The sequence below is a fragment of the Carassius carassius genome, chromosome 9, assembly GCF_963082965.1.
Source record: "Carassius carassius chromosome 9, fCarCar2.1, whole genome shotgun sequence".
Classification (NCBI taxonomy): domain Eukaryota; kingdom Metazoa; phylum Chordata; class Actinopteri; order Cypriniformes; family Cyprinidae; genus Carassius; species Carassius carassius.
The window spans coordinates 6,032,119-6,040,849 of record NC_081763.1 but is presented as its reverse complement, the minus strand read 5'-3'; positions in this window follow the sequence as shown (position 1 = coordinate 6,040,849).

Below are 8,731 nucleotides of genomic sequence, written 5' to 3'. Positions count from 1 at the left end.
GTTTATTCTACAACATAAAATACACCAGCAATACCGCACTAAAAACATTTTTAGTGTATATTAAAAAGGTGTTTGCTAACAAGCTTATCTGGCCTAATAAACAGACATTAAATGTCGTTATGCCAAACATTAAACTCATCTACTTACTAGACTGCTTTCACAGCCTCATTGTGTTTATAATCAAGCTCTATCAAGCTAATTTACTAAAACATTTTCAGCTGGTATATTTTCAAGATTGAAATAATTTTTGGATGCTTAGTTGTGGTGAGGTTGGGGTCTTTTTATTTCTGCCAATTGTATTTAGGCTTCAAAGTTTGATCTTGATTTGTGAAAATTATCACGATGAACAAAACGTAAGAATCATAAACTTTTTTTTGGTCACAGAGCTCACTTTCTGCAAAAATCTGGAAGCCAATGAAGAAAAAAATGCTATTAGCTTTTTGTCGAGGGAACCAGGGTGCTAACTTTTGGCTTGGCCTACCAAAATAAATTTCATCCCTGCAGCAATATATACTGAAACATATAAACAAACATTATTTTTCCTATGCCCTTTAAATAAGAAGAGACCTGTGTATCATACCTTAGTTTCTGCCAAAGAAAGCAGCTTATATGATCACTGCAGGTTTTTGAAGAGTACACACAAAACTGAATTTTCAAATAAAAGTGGTCTATTGTGTCCTTTCTAATTCTCTCTCACACCAAGTTATACCCCATATAGATGAAATTTGAATTTTCCAAAAGAAAAGCCTTCCTCTTCCTACACAACAGCTATACTCTGAAGAGACCGTTAAGTGGTTGTTTATTTGTACAAGGATGCAATCAGAGGGCCAGATTCTCCAAACCTCAGTTCAAACTCCTCCTCTCTCAAGCCGTATCTTTTCCACTCTCCCCTACACTTTCCCTTTCCACATCTCTTTCCCCACCTACCTCTCTTTCTTTGAGCTTGATCATTATCCAAAGCCTCCATGTGACCATGTGTCCTGACCTAGGTTCTCTTATGATGTGGTTGACTCAAATAAACTTGCCATCTCCTCACCTAAAGGCCCGTCGGGGGCCCACTATAAGTGTGTACATGTGTATCAGCCTATTTATTCAATAGGAAATTGTGTGCAGTTTGTAGAGGAGAAAAACAACATGCTAATAATTTTGGCTTTTCAGATACGATCTGATTCATGGAATTCCACCAGTCAAAAACAAATTAAACAGCCTTACACATGTGGCTACGATATTGAGATGAGAATAAGCGACTCCAGGACTTGTCCTCACCTTGCCACACAAATGTAACGATGCAGACAAAGATGAAAACTCACATTGTACAATGTTAAAAACTGCTGTCAGTGATCCCAGAATACATTTTATAAGATTATGTGTCCAAGTTATGCTCCTAGTTATATTTAAGCGACGTTTGACGTTGACGTTTTAAGATCTCATCATGGTGCTGATGGCTTTATTACACTCGCTTAACTCTTTGAGCAAATTGGCATGCCTGCTCTTTATTCAACTAGTCTCTGTTTTGTACATGTGTCCTGACTCATATTGCTCCAGGAAACTGTTAACATGGGCTTGGTCCTCTCTAAAAACAACACCTCCTCTTTTCTACACAGCTCCACAAAGAAGAAGCGCCTTGTTTTTCAAGTGGTGGTTTTCTAAAGCTGCGCCATTTGATGTGGGCTTCCCTTAATCGCACAACACGCTCTCTAAACATGAAATGCATTAATTTTCTCCCAGACATTTTCCTGTCGCTCCTTTTGAACATTGTTGTGCAGTCTTAATATAGAGTGAAGGACAAGACAATAAGAGAGACTCAAATTAAGTTATTATTTTTGATTGTGTGCATCTACCACTTAGTACTACAAAGGGACAGTAAACCTCTAATCCAAGATGGGACGCAAGCACTTTGTAGTCTTAATATCTTTCTTCCTTTCTGTCCACATCACTGGTTTATGGGTGCTGCGTTAGTCTTAAACTAGGGCCTTGGAAAGAAGCCTACCATTTAGATTGAAATTTTGTGCTCTTTGAGGTCTGGACTTTTAATTACAAGCTGGGCCCGGATGGAGGAGCGTCTCTGTCGTTGGACTGAATAGAGGGCTTGCACAACATTGGTTGGCAACCTGGTGCCAGCATTAGAGCGGGAAACCAGCCCTATGGGCGGACAACAGACATGGATTCCTTTTACAAGGAAGCATGTTAGAGTCAAATATAGAGCATACAAATCTCAAAGATCTTAAGATCCCTATTTATAGCTGGTAATCCATGGACTGTCATTAAAGTGACAGCGCACTCAAAAATGTAAATTCCATCATCCATCAAAATAAGATGTTTAGCAGAATGTTCAAGGCAGTGTTGGGGAACGTTATTTTTAAAAGTAACACATTACAATGTTTGTTTCTCACTAAAAAAGTAACTAATTGCGTTACTTTAGTTAAGTTACTTTCTCTTGAAAGTAACGCGTTACATTTCTTGTGCGTTACTTTTTCTCATCTGGTAAAATACAGTAATAGAAAAAAAGTTACAGTTCTCAGGCTGAAGGAAAGGTAAATTCAAAAAGTTCAACCAATCCTTTCAGCCTTGCTGCCATTCTGGACTTCTGAACTTTTAAATCACACACAAAAAAAGATAAAAATAAATAATACAATTTAGCTGCAAGCAGCAATTATGCGGCCAAGTACTCCAAAGGCAAAATGAGGAGCTAAGCATAGCATGGAGGATCAGACCAACTGCAACAATGAGCAATTAAAGCAAGTTTATGATGATTTGAAGCAAGAAAAAAATATAGATTTTGGATGTTGACCTCAGCATGAGCCAAGGATTCCGGGAAAAAAAAAATAATTCTGTGCCTTACGGTTCAAAAGTTATTAGCATAAACATGAGTGCAAATTTGGACAAGTGGTGGCGCTACAGAGTTTGAGTCAGAGACGCCAAACTTGCTATGGTTAATGTTGAGACTGTCATCTATCAGTGCGCCAAATTTCACAACTTTCCCCCAAGTGGTTCTATGTGCTGCCATAGACTCAAGAGGGAAAGAAACCAAAGAAAAATTAATAATAATAATAAGAAAGCCAATGGATACAATGACTAATTTTTGTTTCTGGTTGATGTGGATCATTGAAGGTCAGCAGCACAGACACTGGTAAACAAAATGTGATTAAATATGAATACGATTTTTATGTTAACATTATTACATGTTTGCGTAATATTTTGAGCTTACTTTTCACTGTTTTTGTATTTTAATTTTGAGGAATTCAATTCAAGTTTATTTGTATAGCGCTTTTTACAATGCAAATCGTTACAAGCAGCTTTACAGAAAATTGCGTTTCTACAATATTTAGTAGTAGCTTATCGGTGGTGATTGTCAGTTTGTGTGCGTATGACAGGATTTTTTCAGAATAATTAATACAAGACGTAGTCAACCAGAGGATGAACATTATTAACAGCAATTATTATATGATGCAATCACACTTGTAGCAATAATTGTTAGTTCTGTTTGTTGATTCAGGGTTAGCATCATCTGGGGTCCTCTGAGGGTCAGCATCATCTCTTCTCAGGTGTTCTGGATCCAGACTGGAGCTTGTGTAAATCCTAGTTACCAAAACAGAGAAACAAATAGAGATTTAATTAGCATAGCTGCTGTTCCACCAAAGTAAATTAATTAGTATAACCCAAGCTAAAGAATAAGAATGCGCATTTGATCAGATGCAACTACACTAATACTAATATTAAGAGATACATTATTCAAATGCTTGGCGAAAGAGATGTGTTTTTAATCTAGATTTAAACAGACAGAGTGTGTCTGAACCCTGAACATTATCAGGAAGGCTATTCCAGAGTTTGGGAGCCACATACTGAATCTGTATTTGATGATGAACTACGTTTAACCATCATGTTTACACAGCGCATATAATGCCTCTGCACTTACTCCCGATTTCTCTCAACATGGGCATGGGACAGCTGTCAGTCAAACAATAGGAAAACAAATAAACTAGCATTACTTATTTGAAAAAATAACTGATATTTTCTCGTAAATTAAAAGTATTTTTTTACTAATTACTTCAAAAGGTAATCTGATTCTGTATTTGTAATGCATAACACTGGTCACAGTTGATCCTGCATGCAGTGTAGTCCATACAAGATGCATTATATTATATACAAAGTGCATTATATAAATCATTGTTCGCTGAAATGTTAACCTTTCTCTGTAACTCTCAAGTCAATCTTCTTGTCCATTCAACCTGAAAATGTTCAACCAGCCAATTATGGATCTTTTTTTTCACTCCTAGCTTGTCTCCTTTGCAGCAACCACTTTGGGAACTCTATTTTGGATTTTAATTAGTTTTGTTTTTAGGGGAATTCTTTAGTTGTAGCCTGGATCCTTTGATGTCGATGCCTGGGTGCTACTGGACAAAAGAGTCCTCCATCAGCTGGACCTTAGGGCAGGGGGAGCTGGTTAAGAGACAAGAGAGGACATGGTGCAAAATAAAGAATCAAAGCAAAACCAACTGGCCTTGGCGGGCGGAGGATTCCATGTGAAACTAAACTATGTGTCCCATCTTAAATCTGACAAGGGGCTTGCATGATGCCTTTGTTAGTTTTTGCTCTTTGTTTGCTGCTTTTCTTTGTATGCAAGTGGGAGCAAGTTGTGTTTATATACTGCATGTAGGTGTTATATACACAAATGCATTCCTACACAAAAGCAGGTGATGTGAACGCACAGCAGATGGTGAGTTTAGAGGTGCTGGTGCTCCTAGGATCCCTCTAGCCTGGGGAGCTGATTTAGGAAGCTGCCTTTGGCAGAGCTGGCATGGGAATTACTTTAGGGACAAACTCATTAAACTTGGAGCCACTTCCATGGGTTTCAGTTGTAGTTACTCAGTGTGAACAGTAATTAATTTAGCGGGAAGTCGTGGCCTAATGGTTAGAGAGTCGGACTCCCAATCGAAAGGTTGTGAGTTCGAGTCCCGGGCCGGCAGGAATTGTGGGTGGGGGGAGTGCATGTACAGTTCTCTCTCCACCTTCAATACCATGACTTAGGTGTCCTTGAGCAAGGCATCGAACCCCCAACTGCTCCCCGGGCGCTGCAGCATAAATGGCTGCCCACTGCTCCGGGTGTGTGCTCACAGTGTGTGTGTGTGTGTTCACTGCTCTGTGTGTGTGCATTTCGGATGGGTTAAATGCAGAGCACAAATTCTGAGTATGGGTCACCATACTTGGCTGAATGTCACTTCACTTTCATTAAAGTCATCATCAAGGTGCAGATATGACCTCTTAAGGAGAACTTCAAAGTGAAATACAGATGAGTTAAACATTCTTTTGAATTTGTGTTAAAAAGAAAGATTATTTGCCTTCACAACAGATGGAATATCAACATAAAAAAAAACTCCTCTGAAAACTACAGTGGTAAGGTTTGACAAACCTAATTCTCTTCATATGAAAGAAGAAACACATTGTCTTCCAAGGTGTGCATTCAATTGCATTTACATAAAAATGACTAATCATTTGGCACTTCAACAGCATAAAACCCAATACCACTAACAGTGCTTTTACAGATTTATGGTTCAATAAATGTCCTTTTAAAGTGTGAACGTCTGCTAATGCAGCTAGATGATGAAAAAAAGGTGGTTTGCCAGGTCATTTTCCACAGTAATTAGCAGATCAAAGTATGACGTCCTCTAATCTGCTGTTCACTCAGTGTGTTCTACTATCTCCACAAACTGAAGAGTAGGCAGAAAATGATCAGTACCTTCAATGGTCACTTTTTGTCTTTTTTTCTTCTTCTCCCTAACAGTGTATTTTACATACATTAAAATGAAAACTGTGACTGTTAACCTCCAAAAGTGAAAAAAGTGATATTTGTTGATTTTTCTTTTTTTTTAATTTAACAAAAAAACTTGAAGAAAAAAAAAAGATACACAGGTATGATTTATCACAAGTTCACAAACATTGATCGATCATAACTGATTTGATCATGGATATAAAAGAGATTCCATATTATCAGTGAAAGATTACATACAATTTTTGGTCTGTTCCTTAAACTAAGCTATTGTATGACTTCAGGACAGTAAAGATTGACAGACTGTGATTGGCAAAAAAACAGGCAAAAACAAGACACTGTGTTTGAGAACTGCAGTATGTTGTCAGGAGATGGTATCAACATGAGGTGATCGGTTTCTACAGAAAAAAATCAAAAACAAAACCTTTGTTATAAGCTTTTATGATCCATGAGACTTCAAACACTGTGTTTATCTATCTCTTCTTCTGTTACCACATTTGAGGTTTTCCCGTCACTGAGACCATGTCTTTCTCCGTATATGACCGACTTAAGTAGTTTATTCAGCTGTAGGTGGACTGGTCTTGTTTCCCAGTTAAATATCACAGATGCATAGAAGGGAAGGACTTCTTAGATGGTTTTGTTTTAACATTGTTTTAAGGGGCCTTGACTTCCTTTTAATATTGTAGCAATATTTCCACAATCAGAGGAGATCAAGGAAGATGATAAAAAGCCACCAAGTCAGCAGCTACTCAAATTCTTAGCCTCAGAATTAATGTACATTACTGTACATGCTAAGAGAATATATTGCTATAGCTACTTACATACCCTGAAGGTCACCTATGTCTTTTGGAACCGAACATTGAAGTTATCTGTTCACTTATTGGTAAATCAACACTGGCTAAGCTGGTTTATGGAATGTTTCATTCTTTTAGAGCTAGTATGGGTAACTGTTGGTATTATAGTGTACTGAACCCTAAACACCACAATCTGGACTGGCATGAAAGGACCATGGTTTGATGGAATGGCTCAGTCTCCACAGCTCAGTGCTCTGAGTTCCTGTGCCGGGGTCATAGCTCACTGGACGACAGGGGTACTGATGATATTTGGCCCTTTCTTTCTGAGCAGTCGGTCATACATTCAGGAAATTGTACTCCTATTGATATCCTCCCAGAATCTGCATGCCAAACAAAGGTGAGGAAACACTAATTTCCAGGAGAGTAGGAGGGTTCACCAGATACACTACACTCATTTCCAAGGGAACCTTCAAACCACAACCATGATGTGGTTGACTGGGGCTGGTTTTGCTATATGGGGGAAATGCAGACTCGTCCATGTTGATAAGTCAGGTGTAAATAAGATGCTACAAACTAAACTAGATTTTTAGTAGTGTGAGAGAAGCTTATATGTGTTAAAAATATTGTAGCATTTCCACTAAGTTGCGGTGTAGCGTGACAATATCCATTGCATGTTTTGGTCTCATTTGGCGCTTTTCCACTGTGTGGTATGGCTCGGCACTGCAGTTTAGTATTGCTTAAGAGTGGGTGGGATTATTCACATGTCATTATAGTTGCATTACCTCTACTGCCACAAAATTCATTCCATATCACCCCATCAAGCTCTCGCTGGATCCCCTTCTCTGCTATCAACTAGAGGAACATTACTTCCGCAACAGACAACAAAACCTTTTGGTTGTTGAGAAAAGGTGCGCTCATTCAAAGCTAGTTTAAATCTAGCGGTTCTTTTGTGTTTGTGTCGCAAGTTCAGTGATGCAGGTAGTGACGATGCTCTCTGGCCAATCTGTGTTCAGCAGAGATAACACGCCATGTTTTGATAATGGTACGGTTCACTTGGAACCTCAACCGAGGTGGTACTAAAAATAAGAACCAAAAGTGAACCATAGTGAGCCATACCGTGCTGTACTATGCGTACTGCAAGTGCGCACTGGAAAAGCACCAGTTGTATTGGATTAAGCTGAGGCAATAATCACACAGCTCACTCTCATTTCTAGAGTTTTGCAGTGTTATTCATAATTTTACTGAATCAGATTGTTCAGACCATTCATGTAAATGAAAAGGTTCAACACTGCACACTTAAAAGTAGTTTTAAGGGTAGCTTGACTTAAGCCCAAAGTTCATTTTCACATAAACATTAAGATATGGATATACAGTGTGCTTGATGTGAATTTTGTCATCAGCATATGTGGGTACAGTCTGGTTTTTCTAACCATGTGAATCGTCTCGGGTTACTTGACTGTAACCCTGTTCCCTCAAAAAGCGGGAATGAGATGCTGCGCTCAATAGCGCTAATGAGAACATTCTTTGTTCGACCGGTTGTGAAGCATGTGTGTCAAACACGCCAAGAATTGGCTTAAATAACCTCGGCAGGTGACGTCACTGATAACGTGCACCTGCAGGTTATAAATAGACGTGAAATGGAAACATCCTCAGGTTACCCCTTTGTCTGAAGAGACGTCCGGACACGTCGACAGTGCGGCATTGAGGCACAGCATCTCGTTCCCGCTTTTTCCGGGAACAGGGTAACAGGCAAGTAACCCGAGATGTTCCCTATCAAAAGCTACTCTCGATGCTGCACTCAATAGCGCTAATGGGAATGAAAATACCAATGCTGCCGCACTGTAAGTGTCTGGACCCCCAAAGTTGTGTAGTGTGTGCGCACAAACATCGAAGAGATCTCAGACATGACTCTGGGATGTGGACTCAAGGGCATGCGAGCCCGGAGTAGCATCGACATCCAAACTATAGAATCTGACAAATGTGTGCGGAAAGGACCAACCTGCCACATCACACACTTGCTGCAAGGGCACACCTCTTGCTCAAGCCATTGAAGATGAAACCCAACTGGTTGAATGGGCACTAACTCCTAGAGGCGAAGTTTGACCACGCGCCTCGTAGGCTAGGGCAATAGCAACCATCACCCAATGTGAAACTGTTTGCCTGGTGGCAG